A 25,932-nucleotide genomic window follows, 5' to 3' on the forward strand; every position below is an offset into this window, starting at 1 on the left:
GAGAGAGGAGAGGGGTGGTGTTGCCAATCCTTCGTTAATTCCTAGATGCGAAATGATGGGGAAAGAAAGGCGTGTGAGAGGCTAATAATAATGATCTGTGGTCTTAGCGATGGTGAGCAAGGCAGGCTTCTTTAACTAACAGCTTAATTATAATAAATTTGAGTCTAAGGGCACCAGGCAAGTAAATCAATCAACTCTTGCAGGTGGGCTAATTAAAACTTGTAAAGTACAGACCAAAAAGGTCATCTTATTAGAAAGGATTAACATTTTCCTGTTAAATCCTTTACTGCCCATAGATGCCAGGAGAGAACTTGGATTCTGTCTGTCTGTTGCGGTGGTATGAAAGGGCTGACCTAGCACAGCAATAAATGCCTTTGGTCCTGGCTGGCTGGTGCCAATGGGCATGGCTGCACAAACCCTGGTAGACTTCCACCAGCCTGGCCCAGCTGTGGGTTGCCAGCTGTCCTGTGGGGTGCACTAAAACATGATCAGGGGTGAGTGCTCTTTCACAGAATACAAGTGATCTCGCTCTCCAAGCTGTTCTCTCGGCCTCTATCTTACAGACTGAGACATCACCTCAGTAATTGTTGTTGGCTCTTTTTGCAATGACTCTTCCCTGGCTGTGTGGGATGTCTCCGCTCCTGTCAGGTCCTAATATATTGTAGCCCTCAAGCAGCATTTTTTTGTCTTTGCCTTCCTCTCCTGGCTGCAGGATGTAGTGCTTTGAGAGGCAAATTTTCACAGACCATATTATAATCTTTTTCCTTCGGGAGAGTATATTTACCTTGGAAGAAACACTAAACTGAGAACAGCTATCCAAACAGCTGGCATCCTTCTTCCTGTTTTTCTTTTCTATCAGATAGCTGGTAGCTGGAGAGAGAGTTTTTTCTTAAACTTTCTTCTACCCACACTGTCACTTCAGTGACAGCCCTCTCTGCTTAAAACCACTCACTCAACACAGAAGCTACTGCATTGTTTGGCATGGTTGCAGGGGATGCTGCTGGAGCGTTATTTTATGAGTTGCATTTCTGGTGGTAGCTGATTTTAAGGGGAAAACATCAAATACATCCATCTCTCATTGATCAGCAAAATGCTAACATTCAAAACTTTTTTTTTTTTGGTAAGAGAAGACCACAATTCGGAAAGTGGAGAGGGACAGGTTACATATCCCACTGCTAAGTACACACCTATGGCTCTGTTCCTCTAACCCCATTCTTTATGATCCTGCTCTCTCCGAAAAATGCATAATCAAGGTGCCACCCCCCTTATCCTGCTGGAGCTCAGGCAGCTCAGTTGGCCAGCAAGGCAAGTGGGCTCATCAGAGGTGCAGTCCTGCAGCCTGGGTCCTGACTGAGACCTTTAAGCGGCTCATGGCATGCTTGCTTTGTATCCTGCTGTGCTCAGGCAGCACTTTAATTGCACAGCAGTTTGTAAATAAGTGCCCTGCATATGGGGGAAGTACCCCTTTGCTATTTTTGATCATTTTAGAAAGGCATTTTTCTTTTAAGCCTTGAGAGGTCTCAGGGGCTTGTAGGAAATTAATTAGAGAGGCTTGCAGCAGTTCAGGAGTTCGTTCAGAACAAGTAGTTATATGTTGGAAAATGGTGTGGGAGAGGTAAATGAGAGAAATCGAGAATCATTTATCCCACTAGGTCTCCTTTTTGCATGGAAAGTACTGAGTCTTTCCTCCTCTGCTCTAGACCCCTCGGCAGAGCACATCAGAGAGCTTTGATGAATGAGTTTCTTTGAATAAGGAGCAGCCCCTTGTCCTCCTCATCTCTAACAATCTTTCCTACTTCCACAGTAACAGGGACAAATTCAGGACCGATCCAGTAACACCATCAGCGTAGGAGTCCTGTCAGCAGTGTGATCAATATAGGACTGAATTGAGTTATTGCTGTTATTAAAGTACAGTTTTATTGGAAAACTCTGGAAATATCTTTTTTGTTCCCTCTTATTTTTCACTCATTGTTCTCTCCCCCTTACATCCCTTTAGCCTTTGCCCAAGTTTCACCTCAGACCACAGGCAGTATTTTTTCCCTGGGAGGTGAAGGGTTAAAACAATAAATAGATTGGTTCCTGTTTTTCCTCCGCAGCTCTGGGCTCCAGCTGGGTGCAGGCACGGAATAGCAACAAGTCCATGGGAAAGGCTCATCTTCTCACAGCCCTCCTAACAGCACTCGGAGCTCGGCGTGAGCTTCCCAGAGCCCCCTCCCTGAAGCTCCCACCAGCCTCTTGCAGGGAATATAGCAATGGGATGGAGATGATGCATGAGGGAACCCCAGTGGGACCCAAGGTGTGTAGGAAGAACAGTGTCTTGGGTCCTCAGCTGAGCTTTTTAAACAAAGTCACAAGTATATATAGTTCTGGCCATGAGGAATTAGCTGTTTCTATGCTGTCTGCCTGATGACTTTTAGATCTACAAGAGAAAATGCATTTCTGGTGTAAAGCACCTCTTTCATGGGGGCCATTTAATGTCCCTGAGGACTATGTGCATAGATAACTGCTTGTACCTAAAGACATCCCTGGCTGTATTTAAATTTAGTCCTGCCAAATGCTGTCTGTTCCTCATAGATTTCTGATGAAAGAAAGCAAGTATTGCATCTTTGCAGATTGATCAGTTTGGCTCGGCTTGACGCTGGAGAGCAGGAAGAGCTGAGAATGGAGATGGGCACAGATGCATCCCTGCAGGAAGACCCGTGTGGTGCAGGCAGCCTGGGTGGTCCTGGCTGAGACAAATCCTATTTCCATTCCCCTTGGCTCAGTGTGTGCTCACAGAGTTGCTGTGGCTCGGTTGTCATTGCTGTTTAGCTACAGTAACCCGATCGTGGTCTTAAAGCCCAGTCTGTGGGGATGTGCCTGATGGTCCTGTTCCCATCCCAGCGTCAGCAGGGAATTCCAGCTCCTGGGGAGGGCTTTAGTGTGTTGTGCATGGTGGTGTCTTCTGGAGAAGCAGTGAAGAAGGAGCAGCCAGGTGATGGTAAATGTGTGACAGCATATTCACCAGCTTGGCACAGGTGTACTGGCACTGCAGGGTGGTGGGATGAGCTTGTGTAGTAGTGCCATTATAATTAGGGTTTTGCTAAAAGGTGCTAAAGCCCAGAATCAAAAGCTCTGGAGTCTGACAGAGCTGAGACCATTGCTGAATGTCTATCACATCAGCTTCCTGGCATTTCCATCTTCCTTAAGCTAAAACCAACAGGCTGCATCAAATCTTGCTCAGTGCTACCAAGTGTTGCACCCCTTGCAGTCCCTTTTAAATAAATACCACTAATTCCTCTTTCATGCACCCCTCCGAGGGCGGGGGGGCCCCCCACAAAGGAAAAAACAGGGAGCTATGAGATAGCCTGTACTTCCCCTGCCCCTAGCCGAACAGTGGGAAACAGTTAGCAAAGGTGTCAGATTTTCTCTAAGGGCAGCCACAAAGCTCTTGTGCCAAACACTGTTTGACATTTAATTTAAGACCTATGTAAAGTAACAGCCAGAGCAGGCAACGGGCTGAGTGTTCCAGCTGACAGACTGGCTCTATTTGCTTCAGTTTCCTTAGCGTGATGGCCAAGTTTATCTGCAAGCAAGAAATACTGAGTATTATTTTTTGTTAGCCCATCATGAAAAGAGAGCTCTTGTGTTAGACGTGGCTTTGTGCTTCAGGTGGCCTTCGTTAGGGAGCATAACATGGGAGCGTGGTGCGTCAGTACCCAAGGAGCCAAAGCAAATTGTGCCTCTGATTAAATGATGCCAAAGTCAAATGCTGGATTCCTGACTTGGACTGAGCTGGCGAGCAGGTGTAGGGATGGAGAGGATCAGTCTCATAGCCAGATGTGGGGGAGCAGGACTCAATCCTTCCATAAATGTGGGTGTTGTGACCACATTGTGCACAGGGATTTGTCATGTCGTGTGTGTGAAGCAGCCATGCGCTACACCTCATCTGCTGTGTAGTGTTTTGGGAACTGGCAATGAAACCTGCTTGGGTATTTGGAGGGAGTGGTGGGAGCTGCAGGCTGAGCCCCTGTGGAGAGGAAAGCAGTAGTGAAAGCCAGGCTGGCTGGTTAGCCAACACTGGAGAAAGGAGTAGATTAAATGGTAGTTCTAGAAACCAGTCACGAAATAATTTAAGTTCTTTAAAAAGAAGATGAAGGTATCTGGTCAACAGAGGGAAGTATTGTGTCTCTAAGGGTGCAGATTTGGTGGTGAAGCTGGAGAGGGAGTATGTTATCCATTTGGTAAGGAGTAGCAAGGGAGAAAGGGGCTATGAAACAAATGGCTGGCTTCATTGAGGACCAAAGGCAGCTGCGGAAGGTGGAAGCAGTGGGAGGAGAAGGGCTCCCCAGGCAATGGGACAGAGACAGCAGCCCGGAGGTGGTGCTGGCTGGTTGGACTTGGCTGCTTTTCCAAGGTCATTAGGAAGTCTAGACTTTCCCATAAAAGGGTCCCATGTGCTGCAGAAATCCTTGGGCTACTAATGTCCTGAGGGAGGGGAAAGCATGTGTATTAGCAGAGAGCTGCTTTCAGCTTTGTGGAGAACATAAAAGCCTGGAGGACAACAGCCTGGCTACACCAGGGTACCTTCCATGAGTCTCTGTGTACATGGACTTTGGAAGATGTTTTTGGGGCAGCCTGGCAGGACTTCTTTCCATCGATCACGTAGCCCACCTCACCAGCAGGCAGCCCCGGGGCTGGCTCACCTGGCTGCAGGGCAGCTGCTGCTCCAGGCTGCCTGGGTTGTGCTCCTCATCAGGTTCCTTGCCCAGCAGACAAGTCAGAGGAGCCAAAACCAACTGCATTCCTCTTCGAAAGCCAGAGAGCAAATAACGACTTCTGTGTGCTGAGGGAGGCATTTGAGGAACTCTATTCATGCAGCTGAGTTCCTGAAACTCAGAAACTTCTACCTCTGACAAACCCCTCCTTGCTTACCCAGAGGCTGTTTGACCCATGGGTTGGTGCCATCTTTTGACTTTAAGCACTTTTAAATGCCTTCTTCTCTCTTTATGTAGATAGCATTGGTCTTGCACAACCCACCTGGAGAGACCTTCTTGACAGCAGTGTTCAGAGTAAACCACAAGCCCCAACCCCTCTCGGATCAGCATATGCTTTTGTTCCTGTTAACAGGGCTTGCCAACTTATGCTGCAACTTACCTTGGAAGGAGAAGTTGGAGTGAGTTGCTAAAGGCAGGGAAAAAATGATTGCAGTTTTCTAATTGAGGCAAGGGGAAAAAAAAAATACAAGGTTGAGAAATGCTTTTCTTGAATAAAGGTTTGAACGCCTGGGAGACTGGCAATAGTTGGATGTAGTTCTTTTTGCAAGCCCAGCTATATGTTACCCTTGTCTTAGTACCATATTGTGAAAATCTGTGTCAGAAAAGACAGGCCTGGTGGACTGGATCCTGCAAGTCCTTGCCTCGGGGGAAGTATCTACTGATGTGGATGACCACGGGAGACAGATGATGGTGCCTATCCGAAAAGAAACAATGCTGGAGACTGCAGTGCTGGGTAAAGAGTGATGCTGAGGCTTCTACCCAAGGGGACAGTTTGGATATGAAAACCCTCCTGTAATCTGTGCAAATTTAGATGTTGATTCAAGACTCAGAGTTTGCAATCTATCTGGGATTAGCTGTACAACTTGGCAACCATGACATGGTTGGAGATGGTCTTAGTGATGTAACTAGTCTGGGACCTTTATTAACAGTTTTCTGTGTGTGTTTGTGATATGTCTTTGTGGCATGACTTTTACATGGTTGGTCTCCTTGAATTGTAGTTGGACAGTGCAGAGAAGAGAAGAACATAACATGTTAAATCTTCCTATCACTATGTGGGAAGGAATCCTTAATACCATCAGGGGAACTTTCCAAAACTGGCACTTCCTGCAATCACAGTGAATCCAGTATCAAAGTATTTGTGCTTATTGATTGAGATCAAGCACTAAACAAAATGTGTGAGAAATAGGTAAAAGACAGTGCAAATGACTTAACCCCTCCTTGAGTGCCCATATGGGCAGCCTGAGGGCATCACGGTGTGTTGGGTGGGTGGGCACGGTGCTGGTCACTGGGCTGTCTGGGATCCAGAGGGACTTGGTGCTTTTTTTTTCTTTGGATTAGGTCTCAGCATGGCTTGCAGCACACATTTTGTGAACTGAGAATGTGCTCTCTGTTCCCTTCTAGTGCACCTGTTAGCTCCTTAAGCAAGTCTGCCAATTAAACACAGAAGTCAAATCCCACAAGGAGCTTGGCTGCATATGCTAGAAGATGTATGTATGTAATAAATGGTATTATGAGGTACACACCCAAAGCTATTTGAGTTACCATATGAGAGGGAAGGCAGGGTCAGAGTACTGAATAGGCTCAAATAACATATGGATATAAATGCTAGATCCACATCCAGCCCCTTGTTTAATCTTGGACAAATCATGTAGCTTCTCTGGGCCTCAGATCTCCTACTGAGTACATCTGGGGTGATTTTTTTTTTAAAAAAAGACAAACCCACACCTTTTTATCTATATATTCTGATTCCTCATACTTTGAAACAGGAATTGGCCCTTTGTGCACATCCTCAGGCATGATCTTATAGGGACTCTTACTAGTACTATGTAACCTAGGTATTGCTGTTGCATTTCAGCCCGTGCCCTTGCAGAGCGGAGTGTATATAGAAGTAAAATCAGCATTATTCCCTTGAATCCCCTTTTCTGTTTCATGATATGTGTTTCCTCACAAGTGAGCTGGATTTTACCCATCACTGGAGAACCAAACTTTGGTTTCCATGGGAGCTAGGTACCTCGCACTAGGTGAAGTCCGGCTATTACTCATCAAGAGAAGGGCAGCCAATGTTGCACTTCAGCTGTAGCTGACAGGCAATCTGTCTGGGCTGAGTCCCTTAACAGTGGGCTCCAGCCTTGCCTGAAATCTTATCCTTTGCCTCTCTGTGCGAGCAGGGCTGCTGCCTTCGCAGGGCGGTTCGTTTCAGACACATGCTGACAACTGGAGCTGAGCGGTGGTGGTGGAATGTGATGGAAAGCTGCAGCAAATGTATTAATTGCGTGCTTTTTTTTTTCCCCCTCTTTCTGTAAAAGCCTTGTGTGCTGGGGGGAGCCTTGCTGGGTTTCTCTTATATGGTAATTTTCTAACACAGTCCTAGACTTCTGCCTCGCATCCAGGAAGGTGCATTACTAACCCAAAAGGATTTGATACCCTCCCACTGTGGCCCATTTTCTTAGCTCTTGCCTGGTCCTTCTGGCTCCTTTAGCCTCCCAGGTCCATTAAGATCTTCTCGGTTGCCTGTGCACAAACCTGACAGGCTCATGGGGAGATGCTAAAATGACGCTGGTTCAATTAGCAGGATATAATATGCCCTTTGGTGAAATCCTGGGCTCCCCTGCCAGGCTAAGCACATGCTGTCAGGGCTCTTAGCAGAGGAGGAGTGTTCCCATCACCTTTCTTCACTGGCAAGCCACAGAAACAACGAATCTAAGTAGCTGCTGCGAGAAAGTAACTGCATTTTTCTCCCAGTTTTATTTTTTTTAATAAAATGAGGTTGAGAGACTATCAGAAAGCCCACTTCAGTTACTCAACATGAACAAGTTAGCCAGTAGCTGTAGCTTTTCTTTCGGTCTAGGAATATTGCTTTTTTTTTTTTTCTCCTTCCCTGTGAGCCCTCTTGCAATTTGAGTTCTTCTGCCCTGTGGGTCACAGACCAGTTTGGTACTTGGTTTTTCTGTCTGTGTTGATCAAATGCTTCTCTAGGTGATTTGCTGTTTGCCATGGTTGATAGCCTCCTGAGCAATCAGTGTTGTTTCTCTCCCTTGCCTCTGAGATGTGTTGAAAGATCTCAGAACCAAATCATATATTCACAGCAATTATTCCCAGTTTGGCTGCACAGAATCTTTTTACATGCTTGCCAATAACAAAGATGAGTCAAAACTTTAATGACATTGATGCTCAGACCTGGGGGACAGCAGGAAGCATGAGCTGTAATTGTTTTCTCGGGACTTAGCCACCTTGGACAGTAGCTGTTTCCATAAGATCTTTTGGAAGTGAGAGGTATTGCAAGTGACTGAATTTATGCACTTTGGTGGTAGAGCTGACACTCCCAGAGGACTGGGACAGTGGAGAGAATATGTGGAAAATGCTGGTGGCTTCTGCCTCTGCAGGGGCAGGAAGCAAATCTGGATGGAGCTGTAGTGTGAACAGCACTGGTTTGGTCTGGATGCACTGGCTCTCTCATGTGGTGGGAAAAACCTTCCCTTAACTCTAGTCTTAAGGAATGCTTTTTTCTTCTCTTTCCCAGGAGGCTTCCCTGGGTTTATAAACGACTGCATTTCCCTTCAGCATGACAGCTGCAGCTTCACCTCTTCTCGTGTGAACCTGGAGTCAGGTCAGGCTAAAATGCTGAATCTTTTCTTTCTCCCCCTTCCCTTGGTTCTCTGGCCCCCTCCTTCCTTCCCCATATCAGCAGGCTCTATTGCCATAACTTGAGGATTAGCTTTTCCCTGCAGGAATGAGCTGAAATGCATGTGCTTTACTGAGCAAAACAAATCTCTTCAATATTAGCAAGGCAAAGGAAAATGCTTGACCACATGTGTTTTTTGTTAGCTGACTTCTCCTCCAGCCTTGTGTTTGGTCCTAGCGTCAGATTCCCTCTTAAATATGCTTAGGAGGTCACAGCAAGCAGGTGAATAGTCATACAATAAAAATCACATCACACCTCTTAAAAAAAAAAAAGCTACGTATAAAAAATACATCCCCTCTTTCCTTCTTCTGTGATCCCCACCCCCTCCATGCACAGCAGAGGCAGAGACTTGGTTATGCACTCAATGGGGATGAAGTAAAAATGAGTTTTCCTAGCAGAGGGATGCAGACAGCAGTTCAGGCTTTTGCAAGTGAGCACAGTTTATAGGGTGCCCTGAGTTAAGCAGGTAAATATAGGTCAGGTTCTCAGCAGGTGTAAATTGACTTCCCTGGAGTGATGCCACCCTGCACCAGGGTCTGGCTTCCAAACGCGTGTGCTTGTGCCAGCTGGGTATTTTCGGGAAGTGTGTGTTCAGTAAGATGCTGAGAAGATGACAAAGGCATATAATATGCAGAACACACCTCAGAGTGTTTAGTGCAGGTGTGTGCAATAAAGCTTGGATGGGGTTTTTGAAACCATGACTCAGTTCCTTTAGGAAGATCAGATACTGGGTTTCTGTTATGATAGCGTACAGCCAAGTGCCCCAGACACCCCCAGCACTTCTGAACTGGTGGGAACTCGTACAGACTTCTGAGTTGACCTGACAAAAGCAATTCTAATAAAACATTGAGGTTCTGGTCTGGTGCGTGGATTTTACAAGTTACCTCAGCCAAGGCAATACCTCTGTACTGGCAGAAGTGGGAACTACCTCAAAGAAAGCTAGTTCGAGTACTAGAAATGCTGGTAACCCTGAGAGTTTTTTCCGTTCAGTAAGTCTAGCAAAATGATCTGTCAAGGATTTGTCCAGTGTCATTCTGAAATAACTATTAATTTAGTGTCTCAATGGACCTGGTAGAATTTACCTGGTAGAGTTGACTGAAGAACGTTCAGTCAAGAACAATCAAGAATATTCATTTTAGACTGGACATTAGGAAAAAATGTTTTACTGTGAGGGTGTTTAAGCACTGGAACAAGCTTTGTAGTGAGGTGGTTCATGCTCCAAGCCTGTCATGTTCAAGGCATTTGGATAATGTCTTGAACTTTTAGTTAGACCTGAAGAGGTCAGGCAGTTGGACTCAATCTTTGAAGGTCCTTTCCAACTGAACTACTCTAACTTATTTACTTTACAACCTAGACACTTCCAGCACTCAACATTAACCTGCAGTGCATTGTGCCAGGAGGCTCTAAAAGAAGGCTGTTCAAGGCTGTTACATACTTAAAAATAAGGTCCAGGAGCTCAGATCCCTCATATGGAGACTCAGCAGCAGGAGAGTAATGTGCTATGGGAAGGCAGGGGATTTTTTTTTTTTCCAAAAAAAAAAAAGGAATTAAAAGGGCAGTTGAATGATAGTGCAGGATTTCAAACAAACATGTCTTCAGGGCTATCAGTAGTAATGTTTGTGATAGAAGCAGTCAGCCTGCAGTGATTCACTCACCTGATTCAAGCAGTAGGGCATGGAGGGAGTCTGACCCTTCCTAGGGACTGTGTACCAAAGCAGGTACCCTTCAGGACCTTTGTTTCATCGTTTTCAGCATCTATTTGGCCTTAATGCATGGATCATAACTACAGGCACAGCATGGGATGGATCCCAGGCAGGCTGTCAACTTGCAGTCCTAAACTGTTATCCTTGCTAGCTGGTGGCACAGAGTGCTATTCAGCAACAGCTCAACAGTGCCAGCATCTCTAAGAAATCTGTCTTGCTATAACCATAAATGCAACCTGCCTTTGCTTCACACCAACATACAGAAGACAGCAAGAGACTTCTTTAAGATGAATAAAACTTTCCTTTTCCACCTCTGGGTTCTATTCAGATTGCTTTGTGTGTATACCCTGATCTTAATGCTAAGAGTTGACAGAAAAAAAACAGAAGCAATGTTGAAGAAACTTGACTGTATTCAGCTCCATGCTTGGGGCATTTCTTTCTCTATATTGGGTGGAACCAAAAATGTGAACAGCACTAACACGTGGAAAGGTTTTTTAAGAGATTGTGATGCAGTACAACCAAGACCTGCCTCTTGTTTTATTGAATGACACGTTTGACTCCTAGTTGAGGCATCTTTTGAAAGGGGAGCTGCTGTGGTTTGTGCAGGAGTGTAAGGTGTGAACCTTTATATAAACCAGTGAATTCATTTGATTTGAGATTTGATCTCACAAGCAAGCCTTTGGGCTGAGAAAACAATTCTCCTTGTTATTCTAAGATAGCTTTTCCTGGCAATAAACACTCTGTTTTTTATCATCTTGATTTTTGTTTAGGTTTGTTTTTTGTTCTCACAGTCCTGTACTCTTTTCCTGAGCTATTTCCAGGTTTTGCTGGTATAAAATAAGGGGTGAAAAGAGCAATTGAAACAATTGCAGCAGAGTAGCTTTTCAACTTCTAACATCTGTGTGTGTTTGATGGCATACCATGAGTCTTAAATAACATTTGTAAAGCAGTCTGGTGTATGATGCTCAGCTGAATGCAAGTATAGTGTGGAAGCACACAGCCCTGCAATTTATGCCGTAAATACAGCTATCGCATTCAGTAAATTCAAAGCTAATCACCTCATTCTTGGTATGACAATGTCGTAAAGTGTAGCTGTGCGATTCTGCTAATTAAAAAGTTGGGAGAAAGAAAGGTCACTCTAATTCAGCATGTTTCTATTAGAAATCCTTTTGGCTATGAAAACAGAAACAAAACTCTCAGTGCAGGTCTGACCTTTTTCTTTTACTTTCTTGCATTTGGTCATAAAATCCACGTAATTAGTTCTAGAAGCTCTTGGTGATCACAATGATAGTGTTTCAAAGCAATTAATTTAGTGCTTTGGTCTCATAAATTGTAAGTGGCAGTTACTGTACCAGCGGCTCAGCTAAGCAGGGAGTGAAGCAGCCCCTGATCTCTGGATGCTTTCCAGGTGTTCAGCTGAGACCAAAAAAAATATATATATCTTTGTGGGCTTGTTTTCGGATTGTTGTACTTGCACGAGGTGTAAGCAAAGATTTACTGGGAATATTGTTTTTGCCTCTGCAATGTGAAAACTGGGTGTTGTCCCCTTCTTAAAAGGAAGCTGTAGGGGAAAAAATGAAAAGGGAAGTGATAGAAATGGACTTACATGTTCAGGTTGTGGCAAGAAATGTGAGGTTATAAATATCAACTTTTCAAACCAGATCAGTAATCCATAGGCATGTTTAGGAACATAGTAAATGACTCTCTCTATAATCTCACAAGGGAGAGAATATTAACATACAGCAGCTCGAAGTATTTTTACTTTTTGCAGTTGATCACTAGTGGAGGAAGTTTATTTGAATGGTTTACCTGTGAGTATAGAAATGCATATACATAGAAACATTGCTTATACCAAATGTGTTTTTTTAAGTCTTATTTTGTTTCCACCAGGAGCTGAGTGCAGAGATCTGAATAATGCTATGTAGCATGTGTTAGATGTGAAGTCAGCAAAACACTCCTCATAGCCACCTCATGCTTATAAAATCTGAGAGGATGAAGTGGAGTCCGGCCCCATGATGTAGCAAGAGGTTGAAAAAATAGTAAATGAAGATGACTTCAAAAGATGAAGTGAAATTCTCCCCATGTTCCAGGAGTAAAAGTGTAATGTTATGCTGCCCCTTGCCAGCAGCCCCACAAAGAGAAGCAGGGAATACAGGCTAAGTTGTGCTCTTACATCAGCTCTGCCCCGTGCTCTATGGAGAACTGCTCCAGCTCAAGTCCCCCAAGCACCTGGGGCATTGACCAGAGGTGGGGACAGGCCACACTGAAATGTCACATCACACTGGAGCAGCAGGCCACACGCTGCAGGGATAATTGCTCAGGACCAACCACATGGGATGCCTGTGTTTTTTACTGCTTCAGACAGGAGGTTGGCGGCAGCAATTGAGCAGGGGATATTCTGAGGACAGGCTGGGAGAGCTGAAAGCAAGATCTACTTCTCATCGGGGAGAAGATGGTTGTGGTGAGATGGACGGTGCTGTCTGTACCACAGTGGCTTGATACTCTACTCCTTTTTTATCATTAGGTTTTGGGTTCAACCATTTCTGGCTCAGCATCACGCAATTTTTGCTTGTCTTGACTAATTAGGGGAAGTTGGTGAGGTTAGGTTTGAAGAAGGACCTGCTACGATGATAAATAAGGTGCAACCAAAGCCACGGGCCCTGGATAATGGATATTCCCTTTTGCAGGATGCACCAGTTTGAGGAGTTTAATTTCTAACTAGTTAAAGATCCTTCCTGTGAAAAATGACTTCGCATTTCCAACCTATAATGAAAGTAAAATAGTGCAAAGACAGATGAGTTAGTGCTCCTAGTAATCTGTTATGTAGCTGGGTGAGAAATAAAACCATTTGTCTCTCCCCCCTCCAACTGACTTTTCTTACACAAAATAACTGTGTAATTGTCTTAAACCCTGAATAGAGAGCAAAGTCTGGAGGAGAGAGATTCTTATGTTTCAGCTGGCTCCCAGCTGTTTGTTTAGGGAGAACAAGGTTGTGTGTGTGAAGGGAATTCAGTGGGAACCCATTTCTCAGGGCTGTGACCTTCTTCCTGTTTGTCAGATGCACTGATTATCTGGAATAAATTTTCTTACGAAGCATTGTGTGAGATTCTGGCAAAATAGCTATATTTGAGCCCAGAAGGGATTGTGATCTGGCTAAGAATTGGGTGTACAACATGGTCTTGTGCACTTCATAGGCAAGAAGAGGAGCTCAATGGAGCTGTGGAATTCAGATCTGCATGTCCGATTTTTATATTGCTTGGGGTAGATGCAAACAGAAATCAACATTCTAAAATAACCTGAACTCTTATGGTGTCTGCTGTAGGGTTTGGTTCATATTTAAGGTTTCTAAAACTATAGGTGTTTTTCAGTTCACTGGACAAACAAAAATCACTTCAGTTAAAATTGACCCAAGATGTTTTGATTTGGAGGGTATTTTTTTTAAGAGCAATTTTTTCTTTACTGACTCGTGAATTGTTGAAATAATGAAAAAAAAAATGTGTTAGTAACACTTTTGTAGAGTTTACTGAAACTGGTTATATATTTTTTTTTAAATCAAATTTAAATTCTATTTCTGAATGTACTCCATATGGACTTAAAATCTTTTTGCCACCACATTGTGTAAGCTCAATTCTAGAGCTAGGCCTGGCAATGGCTTCTGATTGGGGGAGATTGTGTCTTCTGTGTTACTGCAGCTTGGTGGAGTTTGGATAAAGACTGGAAAGAGATTTCAGGAAGCACCAATAAGTCAATATTTTGGCACATGGCTTTTAATTAATACTTTGTGGTAGTGTGTTTGTAAGCTGTTTCCCTAAGAAAAGAACCAGTTCTATTTAAAAGCATACTTGTTTTACCAGTATTTAGCACTTGAAATGCAAGGACTTGACTCCAAGCTTTATCCAGGGGCTAGCAATGTTCTGCCTGACTCAAGTTTTCAAAACAATATAAGCTTGTTCTGCTGAGGCAGGTTTTTCCTTTTTTTTTTTTTTTTTTTCCTCTCCTGAGAGGAGAATCTTTTAATTGTAAGAGTGATAGTCAACTTTTTAATGCTTTGAAGTTGTAATATGGGGAAATGCAGAACTCTCAGCACAGTGCAAACATTTGCAATTAAATCAATGAGCTCCCTGCTGAGAAGTGAATGACCAAATACTGCAAAGCTCTGTCCCCTTTCTGTAATCCCAGTGGTGGGAAAAGTGCAGTCCCTTCCCAGAAAATTAGCAAACAAGATTCATAGCGATAAAGGCACAATGCAGTTCATCAAACAAACTTGCTGAATAAACAGTCATGGAGAAAGCTTCCAGTTTATATAACGTGAGGAGGGAGAAACCATCACAGCCTTGTAAAACCAATGTATATGAAGGGGATTTGTTCTCTTTCCTCCTTGTGGGAGTGGGTTGATGGCTAAGAGCAATGCCCTGCAGCAGGTATTGTGTGTATGTGTTCTGGTTCTTGTGGGCCTCTGGCCTTTGGGGAATATTGGGTCTTTTCCATCTGTGAAGGCCAGGCAGGGTTCCAACATTGCATCTGATAAAATATCCCAGTCGTGAGCACCAAAGTAACCCCATGCTGTGGCACAATGCGGCAGGGTGGAAAGCAATCAGGTTTGCTTTTGGGAGGGTGCAAGGGTGGTCTAGGTATCACATTTCTGATATTGTGGTATTGCACTGGGGAGAGAGGTTACATTTGTTTGCCTTTGCATTTCTGATGTATGGATTTCTTCCTGGTCTTCACAGTGATGTATGGGAATGTCACGTTAAGACTCAGCTATGACTTAACTGTGAGAGATAAACCAGGAGGAAAGTGTCCCCTGAGGATGATATGGCACGGCTGAAGTTTGTCCTACATGTTACCTCCTGAGTTGATTAAACTCTTCCAGTAAGACTTCACCTAACAAGTTTGGCCAAAGTGTAGATAAATGTGTGCAGGTGCTTCTGTGCTTGGGGCCTTTGGCTCCAGAGTTGGCTTTCAGCCCTGGTGCAGGAAGGACAAACACCTTGTCTGGTCTTGTGCCTCCTGCCTGTTTTGCAAGACCTCTCCTACCCAACTATTGCCTCTGTGCTTCTCCAAGCACATACGTGATGAAGAATAAATGACTGAGTGAATGGAAATAAGAGGTGCAAAGGCTTTGGAGTACATGCATATTAAGAAAAAGCTAATGACAAAATTTGCATGGGAAAGTCAATAAATATTTTCTATATGTTTTTTGGCTAACCTGAAATGTATTCCTAATGGAAACAAATTGTATGTTTCAGTCAAACTAGTGCCTTTCATCAGTCCTGAATTGCATTTAGAACAACATTTTAACATTCTTTTAAAGAAACACTTTCTAACAGATGATTCAGGAGTCTGTGCAAAAATAACTTGGAATAATCTTGAAATCCATGTAGGGCCAAGCCAGAGAAAAGAAGCCAACACCTTTGGGCAAAGAAAACAACAAAATCTAAGGAGAAGAGCCAGGAAGAAGGGAGGGAAGAGATGTTCATGGAAAAATCTACCTCTAAAAGTCCTATGCTGTCCAGCAATAGCTTTTTTCTTTTTCTTCTTGAGAAATCTGCATGTAAAACCAATGCAATGTTTTATATATTTATTCAATTTTCCTCATTGAAAGGATAGTCTAGCTGTTGAGAAAACACTTAGTGCCGATAAAGCTATTATCTCCGGAGCTCTCAAATAATGTGCTTGGCTATTCTATTAATGGAATACTAGATTAGGGAGTTTGGGTTAAATACAGCATAGAGCATAGAACAATGTTCAGCCCAGATCTCAGATGTTTTTATGTTACTGGTTAATCCATGAATTGAGGAGACCAGGTGATTGGAAGCTACATCCTTGATAAGGAAACAGGTGTCCACTTCTCTGAATGATTGGGTCCCTTATGGAGTAGGAAATCTCCCCATATAGGATGCTAAAGGAATCCATACCCAAAGCAGGTCTCTTTGCTACATCATTGCTATTTGAAGCTATCAAAAATGTAGTAAGCAGTATGGAGAAGGACTGTCTTTTCCAAGATAAGTATTTTAATTGTGAAAGAAAATGAACCCGAAGGCTCCAGTGTAATGCAGGTGACCTTTCCTGCTGTTTGTGCTCTGGAACAGTGAGCATTTAGAGGTATGCTCTGATGGATGGGATGGGAAGGGGAGATGGTATTGTTTTATTTCTCTTTAGCTTGGTGCTAGTACATACAAGAAGATACGGTCTGGATCTTCTTGATTTTTTTTTTTTGTCATTCACTGTGTCACTCCAACCTGAATGTTATTGAGGTTCAGCAGTGAAAGATTTTGGACCCTGAGGGAATCTTCCAGGTCAAATTTTATAGCCAGACTTTGAGAATCACAAATTATTTTGCTTCAGATTCTTGGTACTGCTTCAGGTCTATGTTATCCCTTTGGTATCCAACACAAAGAGGCACGAGTGAACCGTACAGGCTGTATAGTTCAGGACAGCCTCTTATCTCTTGGAGACAAGAGCTGGCACTGGGCTAGCAAGTTCATTTTTTGATATCAGAATTCTGCATGAAAACCAGACTATCTGAAGAGTGGAGGGGCCAAAAGTAGAACTGCATGGATAAATCTGGACCTCTTCTTCCTCTGACAGTGTCTCCCAGTCTCTAGGGAGAAATACTCATTTGAGGCCACCTCTGAGATAATCTTAAAGATAAAAATAGCCAAAGTATCTTTTAAGAAAATGGATTACCACAAACATCAGAATTCCCTATTCTGAAAAAATTCACATCTAACAGACTGATAGCACCAAAGATAAATGTAGTAGTGTAATAGGGGAGCTGTGATGAACACAAGCATATTCTGCTGTGAGGCTCTGTGACATCCTGAACCACATCAGTGGAGCAGTCCCAGGATTTGCACTGTTGGATTCAAAGGCACTGGCTGAGCCTGAGGCAAGTTCTAAGGCACAGGCTTCTTGTTCCTTGAAGACTCTTTCCACTGGACTCAAGTCCTCCCTGAAGATTTTCGAAGCTGATAATACAGGGTCAGAAAATCATTAAGAAGTTGGTCTGTTCCTCCTTTGTACCTCTTAATTTTTTATACTTGTTGACACTCATCAGGACTTCTGTTTGAAAGTACGAACATTGAACTCTGTCACATTTTTATTAGTAAGATCTGGAGCAGCCAAACTTGTAAAATACATGGGAAAAAGAATACTCTTTAGGTTAGCTCTTCCCATCTAAGTCTTCACTTTTTTTTTTTTTTACAGTGATATAATTTTCCTGTACTTTTAAATTTGTTGTATCCTTAATGGTTCCTCAATAGTAGGTAGAATCCGCTGTTACAATAAGTATGTAGGTTCCTGCAGTTCACTGACACCTGCTTAGTAAGTTTAGCCTGTGATTTTGGGATGATTGGGAAGCTTCAGACGTGGATCTTACTTGTATATTTAGTAGAGGTCTCTAATCTCTTGAGGCCTATGGATACCTGTCCTACTTGGCTACATAAGACGTAGTTGTAACATAAACTGAAGAATTATGGGGAAACAAAACTAAACAGCCTTTTTTTTTTTTTTTTCCCTCTGCATATTTAGTAACAAACCCAAGATTGTTAAAAACCCCTAATGTTGTTGTGTAGGTTGCATCTGGCCGCTTCCATTTTTGCATTCTCTGTGCATGCTGACGCATCAAAGCAATCAAATATCTGAGGGGGAAAAAAAAACTTCTCCCAAACTTTGGTACATCCTTGTATGATATTACCGAAGCAGAGAAAATGTTTATGGGAGAGGTAACCAAGCAATATCTGTACATATGTGCATAGCCATGCATGCTGTGTGAACTCTCTGCAGAATAAAAAGCTTTTGTGACTGCTTAAGAAAATTGAGTTACCAAAGGGACTGGATAGCAGCCTTTTTTGAACAGCTGTGCTTTTCCCAGACAGCATTCAGAAATAACCTTTCACTGCTGAGGCAAGAAATAAATAAAAATGTAACAAAAATTTCTCTGGTGGGGATTTTTTGGCTTCTGCATGAGCCTAGGCAATGTGACTGGGATGGGCTGTGTTAGGAGCTTTGCTCAAGAAAGTGTCTTGAGCAATGCACTCAGACTTTTTTAGTGCTGGATTCAGAGACTGAGGACTGCAATTAGATATTGTTCATAGAATAGAGAAAATAGTATATACAAAAAAAAGTTATGTTATGGCTACCCTGTGTCTCAAAGCTTGTTTGCAAATGCTTATAATTGGTCTATCATTTCATTCATTTGTATTGAGATTGGAATTGCCCAAAAGCAACAATCTCAGCAAAACCACGTTATCTTCACAGCTTCTCTTCGCAAATAAACAGTCAAGCTTTATGGTAAAAATGTTAATGGAGTGAATGTTCTACAGCTCTTTGGGTGGGTCAGATGCCTCCTGAGGTAGCCAGGGGTGAATGCCTGATTATTATTTCTTAAATCAAACAAACAATTGATTTTTTTAGAGGTCTGCAGATATGCCTGTTTACCACAGCTGCTCTTCTGTGTCTGTTCCTAGAACACACTTGTGGACTCCATCAACAGAGCTCATTGTAATTGAGTTGACACTCAAAATCATGTGTGCGCGTAGGATATCTGTACTCTTAAGAGTGGAAATGAAAAGAAATTGCAGCTATTTCTCTAGAAAATAAACAGTGCTTCTTAACATGCTGCATCTTGCTAAATTTGGCACCAGACTGCAGTATGCCCTAGCTGGAGGGAAGAGCTGGGTGGAGAAACCTCATGGAAAGATCTTCTAGATAAGCTGCTCTTCTCATCTGAGAAATACTTTGAGAGAGGAGTGGAAAAAGAGAAAACAACCACATAGGGACTTGGGCTTCCTGCAGGGAAGACTTGGCTGAATGACCCACAAACAGTGAATTAGCTTCGGGAACTGCATAGTCAGATGGTCCTTTCAGGCAAAAGTGAAGCTGCCACTTAGGACATGTTCCAGATACAAAATCAAGAAAACAAAACATTAATATCAAATATATTACTGGGAGGTGGCAGAATTCCCTGAGATAATGGGGAGAAAATGAGAGAATGCATGGTACTTGGACTTATGGTTATCTGGGCTTGATTAGAAGTCAAGTGAGAGTTGGTTGCAGCTCAGACTACAAATGGAACTGAGGGAAGATCAGGGAGGGAGTTTGTGGCTTTCCACACTGGGTTTTGGAGAGATTACTTCACACCCAGCTTTTAGGGTTATTGCTTTGAAAATTGTCCTGTAAGCTTGTCCTATAGCCAACTCTGCTAAGACTCCACAGAAGATTCAACATTGCTTGTAAACTATGCAATATCTGATTGGGCTGAGATTGAGTCAGGCTGTAATGAGGTTATGTATGTGCTAATAGTCATATTAACCTGTTAATATGGCTGTGGCGCTTCTGTCACGGTGTTTTAAGTTCAGTTTGTGGGGGGAAAAAAAAATAAAGGAAGCAAAATTTATTCATGCACTGAGCTCGCAACACCAATTTCATCATTGGCCTTTGAGTCATTTAATAAACTAGAAACAAAATTTAAAGGGAGATATTGCAAGATAAATCTAAGTTTCTACTTGGGCAAAGCTCTATTTAAGATCCCTCTAATCCCTTTGTCTTAATAGTCAATTTGTCCTCACCCAGGTACTCATGGGTGTTTCAGCCAAACTTAACTGTGTAGTAGTGCTGCAGCCTACCAGATGGGTAATGAGCTGTACAGGCACCTAGCAAGTAAACGTTGTGATGGCATAGCTTTACTGGCACTATATATGTTTTTTTTTTTTTTTTTTTAATTTTTGTCTTTCCTTTCCAGAAATGCTTTAGGGGTTGATCCAAGTCTTGAGAAGAACTTGTCCATGGAATAGAATATGTTGTTTTATATACAAGCTACTGGAAAACAGACAGGACCTCTTCGTTTAGCTGATGAAAGCAGAGATGGCATCTTCTAAATTCCCTGGGCCTCTAGCCAGATTCATCCCAAAGATAATGGGTACCATAGGTAATTTAACAAACAAAGAGCCTCCCCCTGCAGCTATGTGCAATTGCTGATGGTTTCATAATCCTGCAGCTGCACACAGTTGCTGATGGTTTCATGATCCTATCTCCAGCTATCTTGAAGCACTCCACTCGCCTCTTTTCTACTGCAAAATGTCTCCTTTGTGTCTTATAGACTAACTTGTGGCTGGACACTGTCTTACAGGTCATTTATCTCTCTTTGCTCTAGATGTAATCAGATTTCTCTTGATTTGATTCCCGTCTGGTGTATGTTTTTCTAGCGTGCTAAGGAAATGCTCTTGAGCAAACAAGGGTTGTAGGTGATTTAGTTGAGTCTTATTAGTATTTCTGAGCATCCCCATGACAGAATCTGCAGTCGTTCTTTCTCTGTTCTCCATTCCTCCTGCTATTGCAATGTGCTTTTTTAGCCAGTGAGATCATAAGTAGAGATGTCTCAATGTAAACTTGTTTCTATTAATGTATCTGTGAACTATTTCACATCAGCATTCTGAAGCAAACTAGGGTGTACCCATCCCTTCATGTGTGCTGGCTTTTCTTTCCTTGTGGAATTTTCCAGTGATGAAACACTATGTATCAGGCAGGAATTATATCTAGCCTATACATCTGTTTTTTGAATCATCTCACATTTTAAACAGATGTTTCAAGGTCTAAAACAGTTTAGTTCTTCTTATGTCTTGTCTACCTTAAGGAAGATTTTACTGATTTGTTTGTTACTTTTTCTCCTTTGTACCTCTCTTTAAATTCTAGATCATGTTAGGTGGATCTGTGGAAGCCAAGAAATATTAGTGGTTTGCCCAAGGTCATTAGCCTCTGTGTTAAATCCTAGGAATTATTACTCGGAGTCCTTTGTTCTACTTATGGGAAATAATAACATAGCACCTGTGCTGTAATTTTCATCTGTATTATCTTGAAATTCTTCATAAACATCTGTCAAATATTCATAATTTCTGTATAGGAAGGTAAAAACCCAGGAAAGTGGAAGGTCAAAGTCCTCAGACAGACTTAAGTAATGCCTGCCTTCTCCATTTCCTCCTTCCCAAAAGCTCTGAAAATCCAGCTTCCTGATTCCCTGAGCTTTCACTCAAATTTTTGTAATGTAGATCAGCTCTCATTTTATTTTGCAATTCATACTAATGGTAGAAGGGAATCTTGCACAACAACACACATCTTAAAATGCATAATGATAAAAAAAAAAAAGCCTAGATAACAAGCTTGTTAAAATCCCTACCAAAAGCACTAGAAATTTGAAGAACTGGGCTATGTGGAAAGTAAGGCCTGGCACTCTAACCGGCTCTGGTAGATGCTCATGAGCAATGCTGGTTTGTACTATAAATGGATACTGAGTAAAGAACCTGTTGGAGAACCTAAAGCAAAATCTTGAGTTGGTTCTTGTGCATCAAGGCAATGAGCGTGTTCTTCACCTGAGTTAACTTCTTTGTATTTAAGAGCTGAGTATATCCTATAAAGCTGAGCAGAATACTCAAGGAGAAGCGATGACCTGGTGTGTTTTCATCCAAGGGATCTATCTCTTGGAGTCTGTTTTCCTGGACCATGATGATGTTTCCATTTCCTCTTTGGAGGGTGTATAACTTTCTTTTCACGTTTTTAAATTTTGCGTGAAGTCATGCCATCTAGGTGGTAAGTGAGCTGGATGTGAGTCCTTTGATTTAACTCCCTGAAAACAAGTGGATTTAGCTTCAGGGTTTAAGTTGGCTACTCATGAATACACAAGATGTGTTTGCTATAAGAATGACTGGTTGCAGCCCCTGCTGAAGTCTTGTTAGTGGAATATAACATCTGTTCTGGATTGTCAGAATTTGGCCAAGAACTTGTTTAACTCTCATTAGAGCAATTAACAGGAGTTATACAAATAGAAGGTTTATTTTTAAAACTCCTCAGTCTCCTGACTTTTCAGTGGGGATTAATTCCGTTGGTTTTAGTCCTTTTTTTTTGGCTCCACCCTTCAGCTGCTGTAGAGGTGTATCTGTCATATTTGTTGCTACTTAAGCCTGACTTGATGCATCTTTTTGGATGATGTTAGCTGTTCGTTGTGTGATAACTTGGATCTGAACTAAAGCTCTGAGACATGGACAAATCAGATTTGTCCATGTGGATATAGACTTCAAAGTAAGGATGACTTCAGACCCAGTGGTTGAGTAACTGACTGTAATTAGCATGAGTATACCATGCCACAGTTGACACGAGCGTAACTCTTCATGTGGAATTGGAGTAGAAATATGCTAGCATGGAAGAGCCTGATTTGTATACAACTTCCTATCAGAAACAATCTTTATATTGTGAAGAGTATTTGCATTTGATTACTAAGAGCTGTTGTGTTTAGTCAACATTTATTTATTTTCCTCTGTGAGGGAGATAAGTAATTGACTTATTAGTAGGCAGATATATACAGTTCTTAATTAGAAAGCTTCAAGGATTTATATTATGAATTTTACATGAAAACACAACTCTGGTTGTCTCTGCACATAGACATCCATTAGCCAAACTGGAAGTTTATATCTCTGGGTTTTATCACGCTCAGGAAGGAGGAAATCAAGCTTGTCAGTATCCTTCATGCAATGAAACTGACTTCTATTTTTTCACTGAAAATCTAGAGACTTTTGCAAATCTTGAGGAGCTTTGAGGATTCTCTTTTTTTAAATCTACTTACCCAAGATACTTCCTGCAGTTTTTCTTTGTGTGTTATGGTGATTTGTGTGTGTGGGGGGGGGGAGATAGAGAACAATGCTTGTGAAGAGATCTTGTTTATCTCCGTAATCTATTTTAATATATACATGTATATTATGCATTTCTGACTATATAGAAACATATTAGCTTCTACTTAAGCTGGATGAAATATTGGCCTAGAGTGCAAAGCTGAAACACGTACAGTTTAGTCATTTGTCCAATTACAGTACTTAATTTGACTGAAGAGTGGAGGATTAACTTAGTGGGACTTTCAATCTTTGATTTGTTTTAATGACAGGGAAGCAAAAGGTTCAAAACTTACTCTTTGTTTCTGAATGATTGTTATTTAAAAATACTAAAGATGAAGATGGGATTTATAGGAACTCAGCAATGTCTCACCCATGTAAGACAATCTTGTACCTCTCTACAGATCTTATTCTGCAAATCTTTGTTTCCTTCTTCTAGAAAAGATAAAAAGAGGGATTGTATTCTTGAATTTAAAGGATGAACTGCACCTGACAAGCATGAAACAAGATACACAGGTGCGTTTTTTTAGATTTAATGGCATTTACATTTCTGGGTATTACAAAAAGAATAGTTTTGATCTGCTGCTTGGCCAGGTTACACATTGAATTATGGACTTAGCTTGCAGGTACACCCCAACCAAATCAGTATTGTCCTCAGCTGGTCTCGTTCCCTTTCACATCTGCTGTTATAAATCTGACAGCTTTGAGTTGTTGCCTACCTGGCTTGATTTCTGATAGGTAAGTGTCAGGTCTTCTCTCAATTAGGTAGCTCGAGGAACTTCTGGCTTCAACTTCTCTCATATCTTTCATCATAATCTCCTGAAGATGAGTTAATAAATATTTCATATGGCCCTATTCTGGCAGACCCTGTGGTCCTGATGGTTGAGACAGAGAAAACAAGGGAATAGAGCAAACATCATTTCATTTGAATTAAGAACTCAGCCATTAAAAGGAGCTTGTAGCTAGAGCTAGCTGGTGATGCCTGTTTTTTTTTCTTTGTACCTAGCAAAGAGTACATCAACTTAACTGACAGAAGGAATCTTTTCCTTTTTTTTTTTTTTTCTGGCATATGCCTGTGAAGATTTATTAGAAGTCAGAGCCACAGTTCACTCCAAGTTTCTCCAGTCATGAAAGCAAGCTGTTCAAGTTCAGCACAAGGTGAAGGTGGAGAAGCAGCACTACTCTCTAACACCACTTGCCTATCGGTGACAACTTAATTGCTCCAGCTCTGCAATGCTGAGCATTTATCCCATCTGAGGGGGACTGTGGTTTGCTACTCAGGCACCAGTTCAGCTATCTATATCCATTAACCATGCTGTAGAGCAGAATGAATGGAGTAAGTGGTGCTCTGGCTTTTAGAAGATCTGGTAGTGAAATCTTAATTTATCTAGAAAACACAATGTAATGTTCCCATTTCTTCATGTCTTCCCTAACTAGCGTTCAATATGGGCCTGTCTCACTGTGTTACTGCCAAGAAAGCATGTAAACGTGCTGCTGCTGTGCCGAAGTCTAGTGCTATGAGAGAGGGGTAACTGAGCAAGGACAGCACCCTATAATCCAATATAACAGAACATTTACTTGCTGGAGAATATGAGTCTTATTTATTTTCTCTAAGTAAATTCTGTGTTGAGTAGTTGAGGCAAATATCTGAAGACCTCTATTTGCCCCCAGTGTAGATATAATATAAGCTGATGATCAGTGTGCTTCTGTTTTTTTCCCCAATCATGCAGTGTCTGCTAATGAACCTTCACTGTGTCTTTGAAGAGTCCTTTATAGTGGTGAGAAACAGCAGATGTATCTGAGTAATCTGATTTATTATGCTGTCCATGGTGTGGTGGTTTAATTTTATTTATTCATTTTTTTAAAATTCTGCTTACTTGAAATGGGGATGCACTGGTGTTACTTCCTTGAAGGTCCTTCAATTACTTTTGTAGGAATAAATAACAGATTTGTACTATGAAAAGTGAAAATGCCAAGGGGAATGTCAGGTTGCTGAAACTCTTGCCTCCTGACAGACCAATTTGACCATGAACTCAATTGTTTTTACCCTTTTTATTTCTCAGGGGAGCAGGTCCATATTGCACCTGGCCCCTGCAGGCAGGACAGCTCCAATCGTATCACTGGGAAGAGTTATTGCTCAGGACAGGCTTAGCTGCCAGCGGTGGGGAATGCTGTGTGTTACGGATGAATTTCTTCCTGATCTGGCCTGAACAACCATTAGGTCAGAAGAGCATTGAGAAAAGCAGATGAGCATGGATTTTTGGGGTGGCAGAAGAGAAAATCTGAGCATAAAGCAACAGGCAGAAAATTGCCTGTTATCTGTACCAGATAGTGGTACAGATTTTAGGATCCTGTTATCTGCCTTCACAAGGCCTTTCTTTCTGCAATGATCTCTGCCTGCATACTCAAATTTCAGTGATATTCTGGAATGTTAATACCTAATTGTGCTTGCAAATCAGGTGCTTAAACTTCCAAATCCTAGTCATTTTAGTATCCTTGTTTTCTAGATTATATGAATTCCAAGGGTAAGAAAAGAAGATTTCTGCCTGTGAAACTGCCATCCTGAAACATTTCTTACAGGACTGAGTATTTTGTAATTGCTATGTTAACAGTCAGGGAAGAGGTATCCCCTTGAAGTATTTTTAGGAAATAAATAGAGGTCCTCTAAGAGGCAAAAATGGAGAATATCACAGTAAATTTCCTCATGGCAACAGGGGCTCTAGTTTGGATGCTGTCACCCATGGGATCAATGACAGGATACACATGGTTTCTCCTCTTTGCTTTCTGTTATTCAGAGGCTGCTTGGGCAGGTCAGTGAGACTGGGGAGTCCTCCTGTAAGAAGATGGCTTCTGTGGAAGCTGTTGTGGGCTGCTACCTGCTCTGTTGGTTCCAACAACAGAAACCTCTGAGTTAAGAAAATTTTGATGAAGATCAAGAATAGAAGACCAAGAAATCATTTCAGTGTGTGTTAAAATAAATTTATCCTTAGCTAAAAATGTTTTAGCAAAAAAGAATCACTGATAGTTTGCTGATGTTAGGAATCTGGACCTTTACTTCAGCTTTTTATTTAGAACAATTTTAGTGGGAAGGGATAGCGAATAAAAAAATGTGATAAATGAAGACTTGCATA

The 25,932-nt window shown here is 42.0% G+C and overlaps 2 long non-coding RNA genes across 2 annotated transcripts in view; both read left to right on the forward strand.

Moving 5' to 3' along the window:
* The window catches only part of LOC118172405, a 53,745-nt gene extending 37,947 nt beyond the window's left edge, over window positions 1-15,798 (forward strand). The window contains exon 2 of the long non-coding RNA XR_004753684.1: window positions 15,527-15,798. This is a non-coding gene — a long non-coding RNA (uncharacterized LOC118172405). The remainder of the gene's footprint in view (window positions 1-15,526) is intronic.
* Window positions 1-25,932, forward strand: part of LOC118172404 — a 156,508-nt gene that overhangs the window by 38,099 nt on the left and 92,477 nt on the right. The gene's annotated exons all lie outside the window — the stretch shown is intronic.

The sequence above is a fragment of the Oxyura jamaicensis genome, chromosome 10 (assembly GCF_011077185.1).
Source record: "Oxyura jamaicensis isolate SHBP4307 breed ruddy duck chromosome 10, BPBGC_Ojam_1.0, whole genome shotgun sequence".
NCBI classification, from domain to species: Eukaryota; Metazoa; Chordata; class Aves; order Anseriformes; family Anatidae; genus Oxyura; species Oxyura jamaicensis.